Source organism: Sus scrofa, chromosome 13, assembly GCF_000003025.6.
Source record: "Sus scrofa isolate TJ Tabasco breed Duroc chromosome 13, Sscrofa11.1, whole genome shotgun sequence".
Taxonomy (NCBI): domain Eukaryota; kingdom Metazoa; phylum Chordata; class Mammalia; order Artiodactyla; family Suidae; genus Sus; species Sus scrofa.
The window spans coordinates 116,774,349-116,799,526 of NC_010455.5; the positions used below are offsets into that span (position 1 = coordinate 116,774,349).

General features: G+C 36.0%; 1 protein-coding gene and 1 long non-coding RNA gene across 2 annotated transcripts in view; one reads left to right on the forward strand and one right to left on the reverse strand.

Moving 5' to 3' along the window:
• The window catches only part of LOC106505750, a 342,957-nt gene that overhangs the window by 73,467 nt on the left and 244,312 nt on the right, over nt 1-25,178 (reverse strand). Inside the window, exon 2 of the long non-coding RNA XR_002337760.1 lies at nt 21,771-21,824. This is a non-coding gene — a long non-coding RNA (uncharacterized LOC106505750). The remainder of the gene's footprint in view (nt 1-21,770; nt 21,825-25,178) is intronic.
• The window catches only part of KCNMB2 (potassium calcium-activated channel subfamily M regulatory beta subunit 2), a 254,097-nt gene that overhangs the window by 29,145 nt on the left and 199,774 nt on the right, over nt 1-25,178 (forward strand). The gene's annotated exons all lie outside the window — the stretch shown is intronic.

A 25,178-nucleotide genomic window follows, 5' to 3' on the forward strand; every position in this document is an offset into this window, starting at 1 on the left:
TAGCCACAGTTTAACAGGATAATGCAAGGATTATTATGAAATCTTAAGAGATTACCGTAAGTGGCACATGATCCCCTTTGCTATCAATAAACACAAAATAATGCTGAGAACTAGGCTTTCCTGTTTATTTTTACATGTAAGCTCTCTGGATTTGGGCGACTACACTAGAGTTGGGGCAGCCAGGTTCTTGTCTTTGTTCCCAAACTAAACAGCTCTTTGACTTTAAAAAACAAACAAACAAACAAAAAAACTGACCCCTTTGGGCCTAAATCTCCTCCTGGTTAAAAGTAGAGCAGGATCAGATTAGATAACTTACAAGGTTCCTCCTACTCTAAAATGTCATCACTCTGTAATGGTTTTGTATTAAATTCCAGTGTTAGCACAGCTGGAAATGCCCACTTTGTAATATTTTACCCTTTGCAAAATGCTCTGTCAGGAGGTCCAAGAGACACTTTATAGCAAAAAGCAGTAAGGAAAGAAATATAGCAGCCTTTTATCCACAAAGCTGGGATGCAGCAACTATAGTGTGTATGTTAAGGGGAGAGGAAATTCAGCATCTGCTTTGGTATAGTCTGGGTCAAATCTAAAATAATATAACCAAGACTTACCATACTTAAAAATAACAATAGCTTGTGTATAAATGCAGAGTTTCTAGGAACATTATACATAGCACAATTTTATAGATAGAGACCTGGAAAGTACCAGTCCAGGTTTCTATATAATTACCTCTCTGGTAAGTATCTGTGCTATTTTAGTTAACTAATGCAATCTCTCTGGATCTGGGTGTCTCTGTGTGAAAGAGGAAAAAGCTGGATTGGAAAAGTTACCTAGCTTTAAAACAAGGTATACTGGAGTTCCCATCGTGGCTCAGTGGTTAACGAATCCGACTAGGAACCGTGAGGTTTCATTTCAGGTTCAATCCCTGGCCTTGCTCAGTGGGTTAAGGATCCGGTGTTGCTGTGAGCTGTGGTGTGGGTTGCAGACATGGCTCGGATCCCACAGTGCTGTGGCTCTGGCGTAGGCCGGCGGCTACAGCTCCAATTCGACCCCTAGCCTGGGAACCTCCATATGCCACAGGAACGGCCCTAGAAATGGCAAAAAGACAAAATAAATAAATTAATTAAATAAAACAAGGTATATTATTGTGATGGGGAGAATAATGTTTTGGTTATGGCAGTCATTTGCTGCCTTCTATGAGAAGGGGTTGCTCATAAGTAGAGGCTCTATTGATGGCTGAGGAAATACCAGCTGTGACCACCAGGTTTGGCACAGCTAGACCGGGACTAAACTGCTCTGCATAATTAAAATTGAGAAGCCCCAGAGAGAGGATTTTGGGAAAAAAATCAGAAATCAGCAAAGCTCTGGCACTGAAAGAGGGGGTTGGGGGATAAAAAAAACTCTAGAAACATAAGGCTAAGAAAAGAGACCTAGAGGAAAATGCTGGGCTTTATAAACCCTCTATTTTGCTTCCAGTTCTAAGCTGTCAATAAAGTGTACACGCTTCGGTAATGCTTTGGTGCAAGTAAATTCTTCATTCTGAAGGTAAGAATTATTAAATACAGCTTCAGAGGCTGCGTGGAGGAATGAATTAAAATGCAGTACAAGGAGATGTACTATACAATGAATTTGCAATGCCGATAGCTTCAAAGAACGAAAGACCCTCTTGACTGAGATGTAGTAAAACTGCATCTCAGTTCAGTTCTAAATATGACATTGCAGCAGGGGTTTCTAATTCAAATATCTCTAGGGGCCAAGTCCAGGGAAACTGAAACTGGGATTAAGACAATAGGCACTGCTGGAAGCTTGGAGCTGGGGAATGCAAGCCTTGTGGAAAGGCATTCACATTTCTTTTGCTTTCCCTTTTGTATTAAAGACAAAACAAACAAAAAAAAAGTGTGCCAAGCAAAACACATCTGTGGGCCAGAACCAGACAGCTTGTAGTCTCTGAAAGAGTCATTAGCAAATCAAAGGACAATCAGAGGAGAGTGGTCAGGATATGCAATAACTCATAATCATACTGTATTTGAAACAACTGAGTAAAGCAAATTCTTTAATTTGAAAAAAAAAAAATAGCCCCCTGGCAATTGTCTTCAAAGTATTCTAAGGCTGTCACACAAAGAAAGTATTACAGATGTTTTATCTTCCCTTAAGGTGCAGAATCAGAAGATAAGGGGCAGCCATTAAGGATTAGATGAATTAATATTTGTAAAACATTCACAACAGTGTCTGCACAGAGTTGGCACTGTAGAAATATATATATCAAGTAAAATGGACTTGGTATTCAGAGTTGTTCAAGGTTTAAATGAGTTCTGTGTTGGCTGATTGGAGGGTACCTCATGGTGTTGCTTAAGAAACAATATTCTGAGAGATAGAAAGCCCATTATTCTTGGAGACAAGTGTCCAGAGCTGGATGGTTCTCAAAGGTAACTTATAAACTTGGGTCCCACTGAATGTGCATAAAATACACACAGTGAAAGTTACTTCTCTACTAAATGATCTTGCATCCCATTTTACTCCTCAGATAAGACTCATCAGAGATGGTAAGCTTTGAGATGATAACCAAGTGAAGTTATGAATTAAGTCCCCATGAAAAACAAAGTGTGTGGGAAGAATATACAATCCTACAAGGTTAAGGGTGATTTCAATGGTAAGTGTGGGGACTTTGGAAAGGAATTACCAGAATGTCCCCAGAGTCTTCCAACTGAGTGGCTAGCAGAGGCATTAGTAATAAAGAGCATCAGAATATAGCAACTGCCAACCTCTCAGACCCTCCCTTGTAAGTTTTGTCAGACCAAGTTGATGTTGGATCATTCAAAATAGAAATCCATGTATCAAAACTTCAAAACTACAGAAGCCAAAAGTCACAACAAGAAGACCGAGAAGACGCCTGCCAAGTACTTTTAAAACATTGAAATTTTAATTATGATGGGTACCCTGGGTTGTAGAAAGATAATGACCAAAAAAAGAACAATAATGACCAGAAGTAACTCTGACTGAGTTAAGAAACTGTGTGTATTTTATGCACACATGGATGTAGGCATGAATATTGAAGTGCTGAGAATACTGAATATAATCCAGGTGGAAAAACCAGATCCAACTAATAATTGCTGCATTGTGCTTTGCGTAAAGTGAAGCAGTTGGAGAAGTAAAGAGCTGTGAATGAAGATTTACCAAGCATCTGCTTTTGATCAGGTACTGTGCTAGATGCTTTACGCAAGCTACTTCACCTAATCCTCAGGTTAACCTTGAAAAAAAAGATAATTTGTCCCCACGTTATACACAAGAAAATTAGAGCTCAATTTAATAAACTTTCCCAACTCTCATACACTTTTGATGGATGATAAATCGATATAAACTCTTTGGAGAGTAATTCAGCAGAACCTATCAAAAACTGTAAGAAGCAAAATTATTGCCTCAGCAATTCCATTTGTAGCCACTTATTGCTCAGGAAGACTTTCACAAATGTGCAAGAATCTTATGTGCAATTGTCTCCACTATGGCATTATTTGTAATATTGAAAATTTGGAGACAACCAAAAGGTTCTTCATTAAAATAACGTATACCTACATTCTAGAATACTTTGAACCACCCCCCAAACTGAAATAAAGTCCACAATATAAAAATATTATACACAGCAAATCAACTTTTTATTAATTAAGTGTATTACATCTGCATGTACATAATAAAAGGCCTAGAATAACATCTGCCAAGTGATTGATAGGAGTTACATCTACAGAATCAAAGTGAGGAGCTGGAAGTAGGAGACCATTTTCTACCTTTTGTATTTCTGTATTATTCAAACTATTTTAAATAAATATGTTCTGTTCCGTTGAAAGAAGATTGAGATTCATACTGAATGCAAAATCACACAAGCAACCACTGGTAGTCACCTCCAGGATCTGCTTCTAAGTTTACAGTTTTGGAGTTCTCCCCTCCTGAAATGTTTTTATCTAGGGCAAAAAAATGATGCAAAGTAGAACTACCTGAGAGAGAATGTGAAAACTTTCCAAGGAAAATCAATTAAAGCATGAACAGAGGCCATGGCAGCAATCATAAACACATTTTCCTGCCAAAAAATGAATACACATTTCTAGACAGAAAGATTTATACAAAACAATACTGTTTCACATCAGTCTGTTTTCCCAGGAGTACAGTTCTTTACAACATCTCCAACATTAAATTACCCCAGCAGACATCATCAAGTACACATAGCTATCACTGATTATACCACTTCCACATGCTCTATTTATCAAGACATTTATATCTCCAAATTTAAACTTTTAGCACATCCTCTGGCTTTTCTCAGTTAATATCATGCTGAAAATCAGGATTCCAGTAAATCACATAGCCACAGTATAAATCCCATGGCTGGCAGAAGAGTTACATTTGTAGAAATACTACAATATTTAACAATGCTGATGATTATAATCAATAACAAGGTACAGAATACTGAAAACACTGCAGCCTGGACAGAGCAGAACATGAATATAAGAAACTAAAATATATTTCCAAGGTTCCAAGAATACTGAGAGTAGATAAATTAAAGTGATAATGAATTTCCTCTTCAGAGCAGGATGGACTCTTACTGGCAGGGGAAACTCATGAGAATAAACTGAAGTATCCAAGGATGGTTCATCTAGATGCCAATTAGAGTCCTTCCTCCCCTTATGTTCATTTCCCCTAAAACATCCAAACTATAATATATGGAGTCTCTCCATGTTGCTCGGGTAAAGATATTTCAGCAAAAATCACTTTACTAAAGATACATTTACAATTCAAACTTTGCAAAAAGGTTACCTCAAGGAGGCTTGTGCTTTTTTTTCCTTTTCTGAGCTGTTGTTGCCAGCCTACACCATAGCCACAGCAATGCCAGATCTGAGCCACATCTGCAACCTACAGTGCAGCTCACTGCAACACCTGCTCCTTAACCCACTGCGTAGGCCAGGGATCGAACCTGAGCCCTCATGGATGCTAGTCAGGTTCATTACCACTGAACTACAACAGGAATCCCCAACCTTGGGCTTTAAGATGTGTATTCATACTCTACAGATTAACCTCCTAATGGCTCCAAAGGAACAATTACAGTAGAACACATTGGTGTTACTATAATTGAGAAGAATTTATTTAAACTTCCTACTTCTTGTAGCTCTAGGTATGAAAAATAATAAGGTATAATCATATGATTAATATACTTTCATACCTTTCATCACTTAACAAAGTAGTTAAATCATTTCCCAATCAGCACATGGTGCCTTCATAAAAGCTGTCTTGGGCATATCACCATTCTTGGTTTTCTCATTCCATCTTTACCCTTGCCAATATTTGACCTGAGGCAAAAAAGCTAGTGTAAGTAATTAGAGCTCCTGAGTATGCATATATGGGAATGTATCTATAAAATGCATAAAATATATATGTAATATGTCCAAATACTTCACTTAAGCAAGATATCATTTATAAGTTAATTATCATCTGTTTGAAATTTACCTGAGACCTAGAAAATAAGGGGGAAAAGTCCTAAGTAACCAATAGAAATGTCTAAAGTGAGAGTTAAGTAGACCACATTAATACATCTAGTAGCTTATAGAAGATATTCAATAAATAGTTACTATATTATTATCATCATTATTGCCTCCACATTACTGAATGAAGGACCTGAAGTTGCTTATCCTAGAAAACTTACTTAAATGTAAAGCAGCTAAGAAGCAACCTCATGAAATGGAGCTTACATTTTGCTACAGCCAGGCCTACTTACAATAGCAAATAACTACAGTTAGCATTCTAACAGTAAGGGAGGAAATACAGAGAAAATTATAAAAGGTAGACATAGTTCAAAAGAAAGAGCAGTGCAGGGCCATTTGCACCAAGACAAAAGGTTTAGAGTATTTGAACCCAGGGAGAGCATCACTTGATCTTTGCAAAGCACACACTTTATGTTCTTAATGATGACATTATGGGATAGCAGCCATGGAGTCAGTCAGACAGATCTGAGTTCAAATCCCAGCTCTACCTCCTTGTGGTTTTTGTGATCTTGACTAAGTTACTTAACCATTCTGATCCTCAATTTACTCCTCTTAAATGAGAATTGTATTGTACCCTTCCATTACAGAAGTAGGTCTAAATGAAATGTTGAATGTTAATGGCTAGCACAGAGACCACAGATAGAATTCAGTTATTAAATGGTAGTGATATTATCATTACTATTTACTTTGCTTAAGGAAACATAGAAACAGATAATGCATTTTAAAAGATCCCTTTAACACTATAAAGCAATTCTGTCACTTAAGGGGGTAATTTTCAGTTATCTAGAAAATTAAATATAAGGAAAGCCAAATTCCCACATGATACTGTCATGAATATGAGGACTTGGTTTATAATGTAATATTTAAGCAGCCACAGAAGAGAAGATATGTAATCAAAAGGCAAAAAGAAAGAATAGTGTCTTTTTCTACCCTTTATCTGGGTCAAAGCAAGTTCACAAATGTCTCACACTTAAAAGAACTGCTGAATAGTTGTTGAGGCTAGAACGGTCTGTACACTTCTGTAAGTGTAACTACACCAGTTTGGAAGTATATTTCCGCTGTTTTTTTCATGATACGTCTCTGTTTATCCACTTAAAATCATAGACAAATTGTGAATCCCTCCAAATATACATTGATAAATGCCAGTGATACTGTGAGCATCCAATATGACAGGAAGGAATTTCTTTCTGAAAAGAGTACAAAACCTTCTGATGACATTCATGTTACGATCATGGGGATAATCAATCAGTTTAACAGTCACAGTATTTCACAGCTCTTAAGAGGAATGGTAAAGGAAAATGAGAGAAGTACAGAATAATGAGTGCCTCCCCAGTGCTTGAAAGACACTCAAGGAATACCTATTGAACTAATAAATATGTTTATCCTAACTGGAATATTCAATGAAATCTTTAAGAAGATAGATAAATAAATAAATAGATAGGTAGATAAAATTAGGACGGTTCAAAAGACTTGAGCCTATATTATTCAGAATTCTGGATTTAAATGACAGAAACAACTCAAACACATCCAAGACATATGGCTTATTAAGTAAAAATGTCAGGAACTGCCTAGCTTTAGCAAAGCTAGATCCAGCTGTTCAAGAATGTCCTCTCTTCATTTCTTGGCTTCTTTTCTTTTGGATTGACTACATCTTCCAGAAATCTGTCTCCATGTGTTAAGAGAAGCCACCAGCAGCTTCATATTTACACAGACAGTGACCTCAGAAAGACAGAGTAGATCTCTCTTCAAACTTCCAAATAATTACCTCAAAAGAAATTTCAAGAGACCTTAACAAGATTTAGTTGGTCCTGCATTGATCATGGTGACCAATCATAATGGTTAGAAGGATAAGGCATTTTGATTTGCTGACTTGGCTCATGTGACTGCATCTGTGGGAGGGGGGAGAGGAGTGCCCTTTGATTGACAGTCTTACAAGAATCCTATGGTGAGAGAAAGGAACAATTTCCAAAAGAGAAGGATGTAGAAGAAACAAAATAACAGATATCAACTACAGTTCCCTACTATAACTATTTTCTTACCCTCTGTTGGTTTTCTCCTTGAACCTCCAAAATGCTGTAGCCAGTTATTTACATGCCCCAAACCTCCTCAGCATTTACACTTTCTCAGGGTAGGGAATGTGTTTTCCTCACAGTGTGGATCATTGAACATTTCAGGCATTCTCTAATTTAAAGCAATACCTTATACGAAAACACTTCATAAACTATGAAGAAGTATACAAATGTAAATATTTAGGGGGTACATATAATTGTCTTCGACCTTCTGAGAGTTGAAAACATCAGAAATACTGTCTCAAAATTCACTGATCCTAGATCATGAAGCACTGTTTCTGCTAATGGTTTTTGTATTTATGCTTCCTTCAACTCGTATCTTTTTATTGCTTGCCTTTTTCCTGATTTACATCATAAAGGAGCTGAATATAAAATAATCATGTTACTACCTAGTATAATTTTTTTAGTACCCATCATAATATTGTTCCTATTCCTGGCATTCAGCAAGATATCTGGAATGTAGCCACATCTGCTTTCCTTTTTGTTAGTTATCACATCTAATCTCGTCTGCATTGGCTCTTTTGCCTAAAGATGATATTTCTCTTAATACTCAGAATGAATTGGTTTGTGTCCAATACTCCCAATATATTTTCAGCACCTTAGAATTCATTACCATCCTTCTATCACCTGTTTTTCCAAAACTTTGTTACTAATCTTGTCTCTTAAGGCTTTCTGGCTATCATGTATTTTAAATTAAGTTAGGAAGACAAATTATAACCCTCTAAAGGAGGAGCATGCTTTACACATCATTTTTAAATTGCTCCACACATACAAAAGTACTCCTAAAAGTGAATTTTTATTTAGCCTGAGAAAGGAAAAAGTAAATGAAGAAAATGTGAAAATATCTCAGTAAAGATAAGGCGTCTCATTAAAGTGAGCATAGTACAGCAATAGATATTCACTGTAATTTAAATATTTCTAAGCTCTCACTGAACAGTGATCAATTGCAATGATGCCTCTTCTCTTGCTAAAATGTAAGTTTCCTGTATTCATAACTCAGCATAACAAAGGCTTTATCCCTCAGATCCTGTCCACTTAATTGTCAAGAGCCTTTGTGGAGGGAAAAAGCCAGAACACTTGATTCAGAAGTGAAAAGTAAGTAGAAAGAGAGCAAAAAGCATCAGCTACAATAGCAAAACCTCCTCAAAAGGAAATACTGTCAAGAGAAATATGAAACGTGGTAGTTTTATTTTTTACAAAAAGAGGATGAAATAAGTAATAGAATCCATGGACTCTGTCAAGAAAATAAAGGGACTTCAATCAAAATTATATCCTATCTTTAAGTTACACTAAAGTTTTACATATTATCACCTCATAGAGTGTAACTGTTCAACAAATTTATGAACTAGATTTTATATTTTTATGACTTTAGAGATTGGGAAACTGAAATTCAGACTTTGCATTTTTCCCAAGAAAGAAAGCTAGCCATCTTCTAATTTAACATTTTGTGCTGTTTCCATAACACCACATCTATACCATTTCCTTCTACCAATTAACCATATACTTTTAAAACACTGAATCTCTATGTACCTTTTGAATGCAATCTCAAATTTATTATAATTTCATTCTTTCTACTTTTTAAGTTGATGTATGTGTGTGTGTGTGTGTGTGTGTATATAAATAATGCTTTTACTCCTCAAATATTTTTTTCTGTAGCTCTCCTTTTAACCAGCATCATCTAAAATATAGATGACATCTAATAATTTAGATAATATGGATTGGAATAAGATATAAATTGTGGCTTTAAAATAAAATAATCTCAGTTTTTTCATATGAGAGATGCTTAATGGTATTACAGAAGAAGAATTGGAAAAGCGTGTTACGCAGTGAAATGTGCTAGCATTGCCTACAGTCAGCAACTTTAGATCTAACATGAGCTTTATCATCAATTTGTAGCATCAGTACAAAATAAGGGTAGAGGAATGCCCGTTGTGGCTCAGTGGGTTAAGAACCTGACTGGTATCCATGAAGATGAAGTTCAATCCCTGGCCTTGCTCAGTGGGTTAAGGATCTGGTGTTGCCATGAGCTCTGGTAGAGGTCACAGATACAGCTCAGATCTGGCATTGCTTTGGCTGTGGCATAGGCTGGCAGCTGCAGCTCTGATTTGACCCATGGCCTGGGAACGTACATTTGTCATGGGTGCAGTACTAAAGAGACAAAAAACAAAGAAAGGAAGAGAGGGAGGGACAGAGGGGGTTTGGGAGGCATAGAAAGAAAAGTCTATGTAAATTTGCAAGCATCAAAGGAAGACTCGGTGAGCTTGCATCCTAATTATAAAGACAAGTAAGATCCACTTGACATTCATATTGTCTCTCCATTCAAATTCACAAAGGGAGGAAGGAAATGGCCTCAAAGACATAAGTTCCATTACTTCAACCATCTTTATGATATAGTCTACTCTGAACTTCTCAATTTAGTACATTGGACAGCATTTTGGCTTTAAAAAAAGAGCCATCTACTGGCCAGGAACCTGAGCAGTCTTGGTACAGTACTGGTTAGAGTTTCAAACTTTCCGATTAGAAGATGAAGAAAAAGACAATTTTCTGTGATGTTCCTTTTTCTGTGGAAAATTTTTTTTCATCATAGTGAGATCTATGGATACACATTTCAGTTCCCTCCAACAGAACAAACCAGTTCATGCAGCCCTGGACAAAGGTAACTGACTGGAGTCTAATAGTTCTCTTCTCTTGAGCTCTAGTCAGTTCTTTATGATCCTGCTATAGTAGTTACTTTGCAGACCAAGAGATCATAAAAAAATGGCTAAGTATTTCACAAAAAATCCTTCAAAGTTCTAATTTTAATGTTGCTAATGTATCTTATAAACAACCTCTAATAATGTGTTAAGTAAATACTTGGTGATTGAATGTTGAAGGAATATTTCTAAGTGTGGATATGCGAATCTACATTTTCCCTGTGGATATAACTTCATAGCCTAATTGAGCCAGTTAAATGAACGAATGATATGATCCCACCTGAAATTCTTTTTCTTCTGTACAAAATTATTTTTCTTTTCTTTCGTTTTTTCTTTCTCTCTCTCTCTCTTTCTAAAAGCATTTAAAAACAAACCATATGGAAGTTTCTACTGTAGTGCAGTAAAAATAAATCTGACTGCAGGTTCCATCCCTGGCCTCACTCAGTGGGTCGGGGCTCCAGCATTGCTGTGAGCTATGGTGTAGGTCACAGATGCAACTCGGATCCCACTTTATTTTCCAGAGCTGAAGATAACGGAAGGCCAGCGGACAAACAGACATAACATACTTTCTGAAATGGTATTTAATCATGTCTCAAACTTGTTTTAGCCAATAGGGCTTAATTTTTGAAACTTAAAATTGCTATATGTGTGAATAATGGCAAATGATAGAAAAATATTATTTCACTTGCAATCTTTGATCTAAAATGCTCTAACATATGTCAACCTGAGGAATCATCTCCCTATCCCAGCCTTGGCCCTACCAAATTACCTTTCACATTTTGAAAATTGGTCTTGCTATTCCACATTTAAAAGCTCCCAATTATCCTCAAGATAAAGAATAAACTCTATAGGATAAATTTCCAGCCTTCTATGAACTAATCATATTTTCCTCTTCAAACTCCTTGTCCAACACTCTCCTCTTTCCAACTAAAATGAACAGCTTTGTGGTTATTCAGGATAGCCCATATTATTTTACATTATCATGCCTTTGCCTATACTCTCCCTTCTCTCTAAAATGTCCTTTTGTGCCTTTTCTATCTGAAAACTCTACTCTTTTTTCAAAGCCAGTCCAAGCATTTGTCTGTAAAACTCCTTGAGCATCTTCCTGCTCCTCCACAAAGCAAAGTTGATGGTTCTCTATTTTGTGCATACCTAAGATTCAAGTTAACTATTAGATTATATGCTGGCACCTACCATGGACTTTTGGAATCACTTTGTGTGTATCCTTCCAGGTTTTATCTTAATATTACCCTTGTTCCTAGCATAATACGTAGCAAGATATGGCAGGTGCTCAATAAATGTTTACTGAATGATCAGTGAATGCACGAATACCTATTTAATAGATGGGTATTCCAAAGAAACATATGTACAGCTAAGAAAACAGAAATTCATTGTTTTTTTCAATGCTACAACCATCTGAAGATAAAATGTTATCTTTTCCGGTCCTTCCTATACCCTATTCTAACTAGTATTAGTGTAAGATTACCAAGGATCTCAAACATATAATCTCAGTATATAATAACACAGTTGCTTAAAACCTTATACCTAGTGAGAATAAAAAAGGAAGTTTATTCATCTTAGGCAAAACTTTAGTGCTCTATTCTGCTCTTGAGCAAGATTGTAATCTTGTATATTTTGGTTATGGGTAAACTTTTCATCTCCCCTCTTTAGTTCTGCATCTTTAAAAATAAAATAACAAGATAAAACAAAGGGAAATTCAATGGTTTTGAGGCAAATATGGATACTTTGTAGAATGAATGACCTTATTCACTTCACACTCAGTTCTCTGAACACCACTTACATAGTAAGAAATGCAATTATGCAGTCTGAAGACCCCTATTGAGACATAGTATGAAAGGTTATGATTTCTGAAGAATAAAATCTAAACAAAGGCTTGAAATAACTAAAAAAAAAAAAAATGGACCTAGTTCACAAATGTTATGATTGAATGCCTATTTTAAGTGTTCTTTTTGATTATTTATTTATAAATTCATACAATGATATTAGAGGTTCTCTAGAAACTGTTGGGGACACTGTGGGCTATAATGCAAATATAACCACAAATATAAACATTTGAGAAATATTTATATACATATATATATTTAAGGAAAGAAATATTTTAAGTAACTCCAAAGTTTATAATTTATCTGTTCATAGAGAATACAGATAAGTGGAATCAATGTTCATGGAATTGCTTCACACTCAGTCTTAAAATCAGTTGAATATGGGAACCACTTATTTTTCAACAATGTTGTGATGCACCAGACTAAGCACTGTGAGCAATGCCATAAACAAGCCTTCTTCTCTACCATCTAGGTACTTAGTGTCTAGCAGCAAAAATCAAGCATTTATACAAATAAAGCCTGTGATTCATGCTAAAGGAGAGATCAACATGATAACCAAGTACACAGAGAAATCGCCCACCTAGAAGAAATCAAGAACCACTTCATAGAGAGGAGGTGCTGTTAGGAACAAATGGCATAATACCATTAAAGCATTCTGAAACCACAAAATCCTGTTCCAGGGTTAGATTATGTTCCCAAGAGCAGAATGGAGCATGGTGCACTCTAAAGTACACATCAAGAAGGAAAGCTAGATTAGGCACTTTTGATGTAAAAACAGAGGTCCACTAAAGGCATACAAATTAAGGAAACACAAGTTATACCCAAGACAAGCAGCTGCCAGGCAGAGCAGTTTCTCGTGGAGGAAGGGACTGAAGTGGAAGCTTGTCTGGAGATCCAGGTTGCTCTGAAGCCCTAGACAGCAGGGCTTGTACCTCTTCACTCTTTGTCTCCACCACTTTAACTTGGCTATTCAAAGGGCTCCTCTTCCTCTCATTACAGAACCTCACAAGCTTTCTTCCACCCTTACATGTCTTTTTTCCCCTCTGCTTTGTGAGCATTTCTCCTTCATTATTCTATTTGTCCTTACCCAACTTGGCTTCAGATTCTGCCTTAGGCCTGCCCTATATGTATGCATGTATCTTTTCCATTCCAGTCCATGTCAGATTTCCCTGTGGAGCTTAAGGACTGGCTATCTTTGAGTCAGGTACCCAACCACTGTCCAATCAGCTTTGATCAGGGGGAAAATGTCATGTGGAAAAGCATGACAGTTTTATTCTTTCATTCACACATTCATTCATTCCTCTATCACCTATTGCTATATGTCCTAAATGATACAATGTGAACAAGATTTTTTTTTGTTAGAGTCCCTGTCTTCATGATGCCTTCATTCTAGTTGGGAGAAACAATAATAAAAGAAAATAGAGAAGCAAGATAAATTCAGCTGGTGATAAATGCTATGGGAACATGAAAATATATAATAATAATATCTGGGAATAGGGAGGAGGAAGAGATGCTCATTTTGGCTGGGTAGTAACAGAAGGAAGTGGTACTCAATAAGTAGAGGAAATGAGTAGTGTGGTTCAGTAGTGGGTCATGTCAAACCATAAGTAGAATGTATCAAGACTGCTAAGTTAGCTCTCCTCCCAACCAAGTTTAAAATTAACATTTCAAGCTTACAATATATATACACGAGCTATTATGAGCTGTGAACAATCAACTTATAAATATGTAGAAGCACAAATCCAAAATAATAAAAAGAACTTCTAGTGATAGTCAAGAAACAGGGTTTCCTGCTGTCGTGCAGCGGGTAAAAGATCCGGCACTATCTCTGTGGCAGTGTGGATTGAATCCCAGATCTGGCACAGTGGGTTAAGGATCCAACATTGCCATAGCTGTAGCAAAGGTCATAGCCGCAGCTTGGATTCAGTCTTTGGCCTGGGAACTTCCATATACCTCAGGTGTATGGTATGCCCAAGAAAGAAAAAGAAAATGATTAAAAAGTGGCTAGGATTCCTACTCTACACGATTATTGATAGGGTAAAATCCAATATGGCTATCCAGCATAAAACAATTTTAGATATAAGGGATAATGATCATGATCATTGCTAGTATAACGTAGAGTGAAAGAAAGGACATTGAATCCCAAGCTAGGTAGATATCAATCAATCCTACATTTTAGAAATTGTTAGTAGTCCAAAAACGCAAGTAATATGAGCTCATGGTGTTCAATGGTGAGAACACCACCAAGACTGAATTTCACTGGGGAAAACTTTATGTGGATATATTTGTCATCCCTATTAATTTTAATATTTAATTATTAGCCATTAATTAATACCAGTTATTTTAATATTTAAAATCAAAATAAACTTCACCATTTATTTAGCCTAAGTTCATTTTCATTTCCACAGCTGTATCTCATAAAAAACATATTTTGTCAGAAGTTTTTTCCCAATATAGAGATTACCTTCTCAAGTTCTATCACATTTTCTATTTCACTCTAGGCTCATATAAATCAGATGAGTATCATGACTAAAATATTTTAATCGCTTTCTTATTATAGGCATAATCATGTAATTACCAGATAATGAATTATTTAGTTTTACAAATACAGGTATAAATCATTCAATAGGTCACTTTTTTTTCAAATGATCTCCTCCCACATCCATCAATAATTTCTCTTCAAAAAAAAAATAATAATAATTTCTCTTCAAGTCGATTTACATTGAACTTTCCTCTGCAGAATGACTCTTTTTTTTTAAATATATCATTTTTCTATGTTTCCTTTAGATATTCCAGAGATAGATGGCTTTGTATGTGATTTTGCTTTGTACATTTATAGTAAATAAACAGTAATTTTTCTTGGTGCAGAGAAAAGTTTTAGATTAAATATTATTTTTACCACTAGGTAACTGAGTGGCTATAAGCAAGTTACTTAATTTTTTCTGAAACTCAGGATCTCAATGGTAAAATTTATGATTGAAAGAGATGGTATGTATGTAAAATCTGAGGCACAAAATAAGAACTCAATGATCTTATTCCTCTTTAAATATGGAATAATTTCCTATATGTACATTTGATTAAAGGAGGATAGAAAAATAATGTGCTTTGAGTTCAGTAAAATGTATGGTTAGAACTTTAAGTTAATAGCCTTAAAGTGACATTATTTACTTGATGAATGAATGACTGCCTTAGAGTTACTAATATATATTTAAAGTACATGTTTCACAAACTTTAAAATTATAAAAATTGATATTATATTTAAAGAGCAATTGACCAAAATATGATCCATCTGCTATTTGCATTTCACAAAGCAATAAAAGCAATTACATTATAATCATTGGCTAATCCTATACTAATCATTGATTAAATCTTATTTTCTCATCTAAACCAGAATTCATTATACAAATTTAAAAAGGAAACTCAATAATGGTGATTTCTCAATAATGGTAAGTTTCAGTCTCTTTATGACTGAGACTTTATCAAAAATATTATTTAATTCAGTAGCTAGAGATATAGTATTCTGTGATCATAAAGGCTCAGTTCAGAAATTTCAACTATTCTACTCAAATATTACTCAGTCACAAAATGTTAGAACAGTAACTACCTGCCCTTGATTAAATCTTTCTCCATGATGACCTCTAGAGGATAGAATCTGGAAGCAAAAGATAAATTTCTTCCCAAGACTAAAATTTACTAGCTGTGTAATCCTGGAAAGTTACTTAACCTTTTTGAGCCTCAGAGCTCTCATTTATAAGAGCAGAAATAACATCTATACTACTCTCTTAAGGGCTCTTCTAAGGAACAAATAAGATAATGCACATAAAAGCACTCAGAAAACTCTGAAACACTAAAACAGAAAGGAAGAAACCAGGCAGAGATAGTGGCTCTTTCTTGAGTTCCCATAGCAGGCTATTCTCTGCACTCCATAGTATTATAATTACCTGTTCTCATAGCCTGAAAGTGATACAGTAGCTGGAGGAGAGTAAAAACCTGAGGTCTGTCAAACTCTAGACTAAACCATCTGCTCTCAGCAGCCAGAAAAACTTGGGTCGAAATCACTTGTTTAACCAGAAACAGTGTTATTTCTGTGATATTCTGTCGTGACCCATTTCAACAAGGGGACTAACAAACAAGATATACAGAAAGAAAAAGGCAGTTGGCCAAGAGATTGTCCTGGCTGGTGGTGTTAACACCTCTGCTTCAAGAAGGCAATGAAAGGGGTTAAGCTCATGTTTTTTACACCCCAGCCAACAGACAGGTTTAGTTGCCCCAGAGCAGTCAATTATTCAGTATAAAAATCCTTGAACAAGAATGATAAACTTATCAAAGGTTCAAGTAGTAAAGGATTCTTATATTTATAGGCCAAGATAAATTGATAAGGCTTAGACATTGTCCCAGGCAATAGTTGTTCTGATGTTACAGGAGAGAGCTTGTTTATCCTCACTTAGGTTCTCTCTCTGTCCTTCCTGCTCTAAGAACCAAAAACTGTATTGAAAAAGCAACCCTATTTCTTGATTTGGGACCAAAAAGTCAGATTGCTATTATATTAATATCAAGTGAGCAGAACCTACTCAAAAGCACTCTCTTGATAAATGGGTGAATTTATTATTACACCTGCTGTTTTACACTGGCAAAATATTTCAATACTTCCCTCCATCCTCCTCAAAAAAACAAACAGAAACCATCTGAAGCAGAGCCATTGTTTATACACTCTATTTCTGTGCACCCATCACTGTTCTTCTAACAAGGAATGTTTGTCTGCCAACATTTTCAGATTTAGCAGTAGAATTCCTCTTGACAAATTAAGAGAAGGGTCCACAGAGGAAAATCCATCATCTGATTAAGACTTTCAGGCAAATTAAAACTCTCTGGACAGGATCCTCTTTCCTTTACTCAGATTTCAGTGAACAGAAAGCAGATTATCTCCAGGCAATTATCAACTCTAAAAGTGCTTGTGGTTTTTAAGACTTTGGCAGAACTTGTTGAAAACAGCATCATCATAATACACTTACACAAACTCTAATTTCAGTGGCTCTTTTGTCCCACATGATGCATGATGAAGTTTTTTATGAAGATCTGTTTTCCCCCCCCTCAGGCTCATTTCTTTTTTTTTTTTTTTTCCCACAGAGCCAATCTGCATCACTTAAGTCCAAACTATTATATTAACCATCCTTTTCACTAGACTAGAGAACTTCTTTTTAATTGTCCATATCATGGCCACCATGCATCAAAGGTAGGATCATTATTTTCCATTAATTTTCTTTTCTAGAGACCCAAATTCTCATAGGTAGACTTTTTAGGATTGGAAAGAGGATAGACTCAGAGACTGGGAGCAAATATCATCAGCAGCAATTTGATCTTGGTCTTTAAATATACCAAGCCTGGGATCTTGATATAATTCCTTATTTAGGGTTCAGTCAGACTTGTTTTCCTTACAGATGTAGGGTGGACTGAATGGGACTTGATCCGGAGGCTTGGGCAACCGATGAAAACTGCCTGAATAATTTTGCATTTTTATTATTACAGCAATATAAAAATGTTAGTTTTCTAGAGCACTGTAGTCTCACTTAAAACATGTATAAACTGCTTTATTAGCAATTATAGCACTATTGGGAGAGAAAGCAAAAGTGATCATTTATATGATAATGTGAGCTGATAATTTAGGAATGATTCATACTCATAAATGTTCCAACATTGTATGTACATTTATTACTTACAGAAGTCCTATTCAGAAAGTAAGGCCTTTTATAAAACAATCTTTGACTTTTTTTTCCTATTTGGTAGAGTGACATATAAAACTTAGTGAGATTTTAGGGTGTGAGGATTTCCACAGCTCCCCTTCCTGCTGTTTTTTCTGCTCTGTGTTCTTTGTCTCTTTCACACTGACTACAGTAGCTTGCATGGGCACATTAATGGATCAAGAGGGGATTTTGTGGAGGGAATACAAGTTGGAATGGAGATTTGACTAGATCAATTCTAACCTTCCTTCCAACTCCGAATTTCTCTTGCCCTAAACAGGAGTTGGAAACAATTTCCAGCTGCAAAGACCTGCAGAGATCCAAATCAAAAAAGAATTTTGTGGTATGTCATTGGACAGTAAAAAAAGAGAATAATTGCGGTTATAGGTCAAACAGTGAGTCTGAGGATAGACTATTTTAGTCAACATTTTATTTCAGCTTAAAATAAATTTCAGATCTTTAAAAGTCAATCTTTAAAGGCAGGCTCTTATATTACAATCTTTTTCAGAAGATAAGAGGGGAGTAGAAGTGGGGGAGGGAGGACATTCTACAATCATGTAACCAAAGATGAAAACAATAATATCTACTAATAAAATAAATAGGGTTGATACAGGTAAAAGTGTAAATGATCCTACCCTATTTTTTTCAGATAGATAGGTAGACAGATAAAAGATAGATAAATGTATCTTTTCTCTAAACATTTTTCTTTTCAATGTATTTCTGTATCCCAAGTTATATGATTACATGTCCTTTACAACACCTTCATAGGAGGTAATCCTTGCAAAGATGCTACTGAATGTGTTTTCTGTATTTACATATATTTTGTGTCAGAGTTTTTAATTTTTATAATCAACTACTCCAATCTTTCCTTTATGGCTTCAGGGTTTGATGTCAAGATAGTAAAATTATTCTCCTATACTTTTTCTAAGACAATATAGTTTTTTTGTGTTTAGAATTTTAATCCACCTGGAATTTGTTTTAGATAATATGAGAGAAATATTATTTTTATTTTTTTCCAGATGGGTATAATAAAATAGTCTCTTCTTCCTTTACTAGTTTGAAATGCCACATTTATCATGTTTATCATATAAACATAATAGTTGGGATGAAGGCATGATCTGCACCCTGTCTCTTCCATGAGTCTATTTATCTATCCCTCTACTGATACCATATTAGAATTAACTTCTCCAGGTTTTGTGCTATATGTTTCTATATACTAGGGAAAATCTTTAATCATTTTGACAGATAACCCCTAACAAATGTTTTAGCAGAGATACATTATATCAGGTTAAGCTAACACCTGGGGAGTGCCTGGAAATAGAGGGTAGAAGAAGGACCCCTGGGTCCAAGAATCTTTCTTCCTGAATAAACAGAATTTGGTGGGTTGACTATATTTTCCAGTGACTTTTCTTTTTTTTTCTTTTTTGTCTGTTTGCCTTTTCTAAGAAAGGGCTGCTCCCACGGCATATGGAGGTTCCCAGGCTAGGGGTCCAACCGGAGCTGTAGCCACTGGCCTATGCCAGAGCCACAGCAACGCAGGATCCGAGCCGCGTCTGCAACCTACACCACAGCTCACGGCAACGCCGGATCGTTAACCCACTGAGCAAGGGCAGGGACCGAACCCGCAACCTCATGGTTCCTAGTCAGATTCTTTAACCACTGCGCCGCAACAGGAACTCCATCCAGTGACTTTTCTGTGGGAGGTTTCCAGGGACTCTGTCTGACTTACTAGGAGATGGTAGGTGCACAGGCCAGGAAAGTATTCTTGACCAAATTTGGTCCTGCCTTTTCGGAGCACACAGTGTGGCAGGGAAAGGCACCCAGGGAGAAAGGGTCTCTTTCCAATTAGAAGTTGAATGAGAGGTTAAAAGCCCTGCCATCATCACCTGAAGTAAAAGCAGGAGAGTCGTATCAGTGAATAATTCACATAACTAATGGAATACATAAATGATTTTCAACAAACTCTGAGCAGGAAGATGACAGAAACTCTGTCTACAGAATATGTTAGCAAACCTCAAATGAAAGTTTACTTCTCACCATGTATTCCTCTACAGAAACAAATTGGTCTCTGTAGTTAAAATAATGTTATTAAGTGATTATTATGTACCAGAAAAACATATATACATAAGTGTGTGTGTACATATTTTTTAATTTAAAAATTTATAGTTTTATTTTATAGATCTATATATCTTATGTATTGTATACACCTTCATTTATTCATGGCGAGTACTCTGGGAGATTAGCTATTACATTTTGCATTTCACATTTGAAGACACTGAGGCTCAGCTATCAGCATCATCACACTACTTAGAGGATCTTCAGTAATTACTGCACTCCTCTAAGCCTCGGGCTTCTCACAGAGAAAACACAAGGATGTATGCAAAGGACCATTATGAATAATTTATAAGATAATAGGTATAAACCATGTAGCAAAGGATCTGGCACATAGAAAGTGCTCAATAGCAAATAACTGTTCAGGTCATACAACTATTAAATGACCAGAGTGTATGTGAATAAAATGATTTCCCCTTAGGCTCAAATCAAATAGTCTTTACTTACTAGCTTGGGTTTTTTTAAACCAACTTTCACCTTCCAAGCCCTCCAGTCAGGTGAGCAGGTTTCCAGAATGCCAGACTTCTGATAGAAGCACTAAAAATTACTCAATTTTGCCAACACAGTTGGTTCTACCTGAGCCCACATTTAAGTGTCTGTATTTGAAATGGATACTGCCTCTGCACCCCACCAACTGTCCTCACCTCTAATCCCCATGGATAATCGTGGTGGCTCAGAAATGGCCAGAACATCCCAGGGGCTCAGACATGGCTCTTTCAGCTGAGCCTAGCCATGATCCATTGACATCTGAAAAGGGACTGGGTAGGACAATCTGGAAGAAGAGTGACCTAGTCAGGTCAGAACATTATAACCCGGGCACAGCGTAGGCATTCAATAACTATTTGCTGGTTAATTGATTGAACTGTCAGGGCAAGGTGAAAGCCTGGACTCAGAACTCCATTCTGCCATTCTCTAAAGCAAAAGGCCTGAAGAAAGCTGTAACATTTTAAATTGTTCATTTTAAACAGAGAATCTTTCTAATGATCTTACAAAGAGTGAGAGCAAGTCATAGCTGTTTACATATCAGTACACTAAAAATGACTGACCCAACAGAGTGATGGTGAGATAGAAGGGTTGGCAGGAGATTCAACTGTTATCCCACTGACATTTGGGAAGGTTTCAAGGAGAAACTGCATCTTCTCTCTCTTTTATTTGGTACAGAAAGTCATTGTGACAGTCAGTTGAGAAGGAAGAATGGAGAATGGGTTTATCAAGAAGAGTGGCTAGAACAATTTTATCCTTTTGTTCCTCTCCCTTCTCTCCCCCTTTTTAACATACTATTCCACTCAAATTGAACATCAGTTTGGCTGATGTTGGATTTGAGAAAAGGAGGAGATTTTCAAATTTTTCAAATTTCCAGTTTTCAAAGAGGGACAGTTTTTTCTGTTTTATATTTATAACCTTAGTTTCTGTCATAACACATATCATAGCCATATTAAAATTTGTTTTAGAAAATTAAAAGAACAAAATCACTTATTGTCCCACTACTTGGAAATAATAATAGCTGACATTTATTGAGAAACTTCTAAGTGCCAGGCACTTCACCAAGACCTTTGTGCATTAGCTTGTTTAAATCCTCACAACAATGAAGTAAGCACTATTATCTCTATCTATAGTTGAAATTAAGGCACAGAGTAGCTGAGTCATTTGTCAAGAGTCACACAGCTTGTAATTGCTAAAAATGGCACTCAAACCCAGAGGGTCTGAGTTCAATGCCCATTCCCTCAATCACCTTACTTTCATCTAATACGCTAATTACTTTTTAAAAATAGAGTTAAAATCATACTGAACTTACAATTTTGTAGCAGAGCAGGACAAGTCCATTCTTTCCCCCTCAGATGGAGATTTCCTGTGAAAGAAAGAGTAAGACAATTAATTTTATTTCAAAATTTCTACAATGTTACATGAGCCACTAAAAAACAAAGAATATAAGATTAGTGACTGAAAGTAAATTACTTCAAAATTTTAGCTAGAAAATGTATGTAAAAATGGTACAGTCTAGAATGGAAAAGAGGCTGATATCTCATGAGTCACTGTCTGATGGGGCTTTGTTTAATTCTTATTTTATTTTTAAAGGTTAAACTCCATTTATAGTTACTATAAAACATTGGCTATATTTCCCATGTTGTACAACATACCTTGTAGCTTATATTATGTCTAGTAGTTTGTACCTCTTACTCCTCTACCCCTATATTCCCCCCCTCCTTCTCTCTTCCCACTGGTAACCCCAGTTTGTTCTCTATATTTGTGAGTCTGCTTCTTTTTTATTGTATTTACTAGTTATATGTTTTAGATGCCAAGTATAAGTGATATCATATAGTATTTATCTTTTTCTGACATATTTCACTTAGCATAATGCCCTCCATTTTCACCCATGTTGCTACAAATAGCAAAATTTCATTCTTTTCATGGCTAAGTAATATTCCACTGTATGTATATATGTATAGGATGCATATATTCCATTGTGTACACATATTTATCTCTGTGTATATCTACATATATATATCCATATCCTATATCCATCCATCAATGGACACTAAGGTTGCTTCCATATCTTGGCTATTATAAATAATACTTCTATAAACACTGGGGTATATGTATCTTTTTGATTAGTGTATTGGGTTCTTTTTGATATATACCCAAGAGTGGAATATTTGGGTCATATGGTAACCCTATGTTCAGTTTTTTCAGAAACCTCTATACTGTTTTCCACATTAGCTGTACCAATGTAAATTTACTGGGTCTTTACTTAAAGTAATTCTCATCCTCTCAGTCAGTCCTAGAGATCTGAATACTACCAGAGAAAAATCTTGAACTTCCCCATTTATAATTAATATGCAATGGTTAAAAATCAATAAAAATTTATTTGAAGAATCAGTATACATATGGGCTTGCCAAAGGAATAACTGATTATGAAGTTTCACACCTCTTGCCTTCTAATTGAACTGATTGCCAGGTTTTCACTTCTTTTCCCTTCTTCAGTGCTCACTCCTTTTCTAAAACCATCAACTCTAGCCAGAGAGTTTCAAGATATGCACAGTTGTGTTTACAGCTTCTGCTTCCTCCAAAAATGTTTCCTGCACTCAGCCCTGGACCTTCCTTGGAGGAGGTAGTCCTCCCTATCTCTCCTTGCTTTAGACCAATTTCCCTAAAGAAACTCACACTGAAGGAAGCAGCTCCTAGCCAGTCCTTTCCATAAGTATAAAAATGACTACCCAGCACAAGTTGATACAGTTGACCAACCCCCAAATCTTCCTATAACTTAGAATAACCCCTCCTTATCAGAGATTTGCCCATACTCCCAGATTCAATCAACCATAGACCTCACAGTACCATAAAGTATTTACTATTGAAAAATATCCACATAGAAGTGGATCTTCTACAGTTCAACCTCATGTTATTCAAGAACCAACTGTAATCCTGCGTCTGTATGAAGGGATGACGGGCAACTTGGCCTCTGGGGAAGAGTGCTGGTACCTGGGTGCTAAGTTCAATTTTGAGGTATCTACCTACCCCTTCCCTACTATAGGCAAATCCCTAAACTCCTTTGGTCATAGTTACTGCTTTCAAAAATGAAGGCACAGGCTGAAACAATGATTTCCTGTAACACCCTGGGGTTCTCATGGAGGGTATCAGGTCTACAGTTTGAGATCAGGACTAGTCTTTCCCTATGTCCCAGCTGCTTTCAGAGAAACTCTGCCTTTATCTTTTTATATTTGGAAATTAATTAATTATATTTAAACATTGCTTGAAAAATTATTCTACAACTAATCTTTTAAAAACTAGTGGATTATATGATTCCTAAAGTCTGCTTCAGTCCTATGTGATTTTTTTAAATAATAACCCTATTGAAGTGTGTATATTTCTATGCAAGGCCAGGAGAGTGTGTTCTATTCATATCTATAGTATACACTGTTTTCCAGAAGACATGCTTTGTTTTTTGCTTTTACTGATAATATTTATGGAAGGTCTGAATTATCTTTATCACACCAACATCTACAGATCCATTTCAGGCTACATAATGTGTGATCTCTCATCTCAGCCTTCAAATAAAGCATTTCTGAAGACAGTTTGACCATGTTATTTCAGACTCTCAGAAACCAAAAGTTCTAGGTAGAAAACAAAGGTCACGCTGATCAGCCTCTACTTCCCCCAAAGGATTGATCACATCTGGTTTCCTAAGGCAGATGTTCACTGATGACACAGATATTGTTTAATGCTTATATTTATCTCCAACTCTCTTAAGGAATGATAATACACATGAGAAATGCATCAAAATTAGAATAGCTTGACATTGAAATTGCTGGAAAGGGATGGTTGGATTTGCAATTATCACGTTACATTAGTATCAGCTATAAAGGATTCCCTGATGGTCTATGTATATTTTTCATAAAAACAGATGTTAGTAGAGAAAAACTTTTGTTTAAAGTGTAGTATCTATCAGCCTAAGATCTGGGAAATACTATATCCTAAGTGTAGTCTCTGTGTTTTGGTAAACTCACTGTTCATGCCTGCATATTTTGTTTAAGTTACTCTCAAACTGTGGTACATAGACCATCTATATTAGCATCATGGCAGGGAAATATTTTTGAAAAGTGAATGTTTCTGCTGAATCAGTATCTCTGCAAGAAGGACCTGTATTGTTAGCATGCTCTCCAGTGCTTCTAATGCATAGCAAAGTCCTTTTCTTTTGTGTGTGACTCCTTTGCCATAAAATACGGCCTTGGAATAAATACATACTTGCATTTTTCAAATGTTTTGGTCACCAAAGGTATGATGTTGGCAAGTCCCTTAGCCCCCATTTTATTTCTTTTTAAAATAAATTAGGGACAGTTAGGAGGTGCTACAGATGATCTCTAAGATCCCTGTCCACTCAAACATGCTATTTCTGCTGCTATATGGGGTAACTTAAGCTTAGAAGCCAGAGCAATTTATTAGTTTAGGTACTTTTCAGTTAGAGCTAATATCCATTAAATGGCACATACTCAACTTAGGTAAACAGAAACTTTTTAAATATTTATGTACATATTTACGATGTGTGAAATGGAAAATGATACATCTGGGAACAAGTTTCAGAAATGAAAAAATGTCTAATAAAATAAGCAAACCAATAAAAAGTTATGTATCGCTTGACTCAGTTCCTCCTAGAGGGGTAATTAAATGAGGTGTCTTGAAACCCACAATTAAATAGAGACTAGCCAGA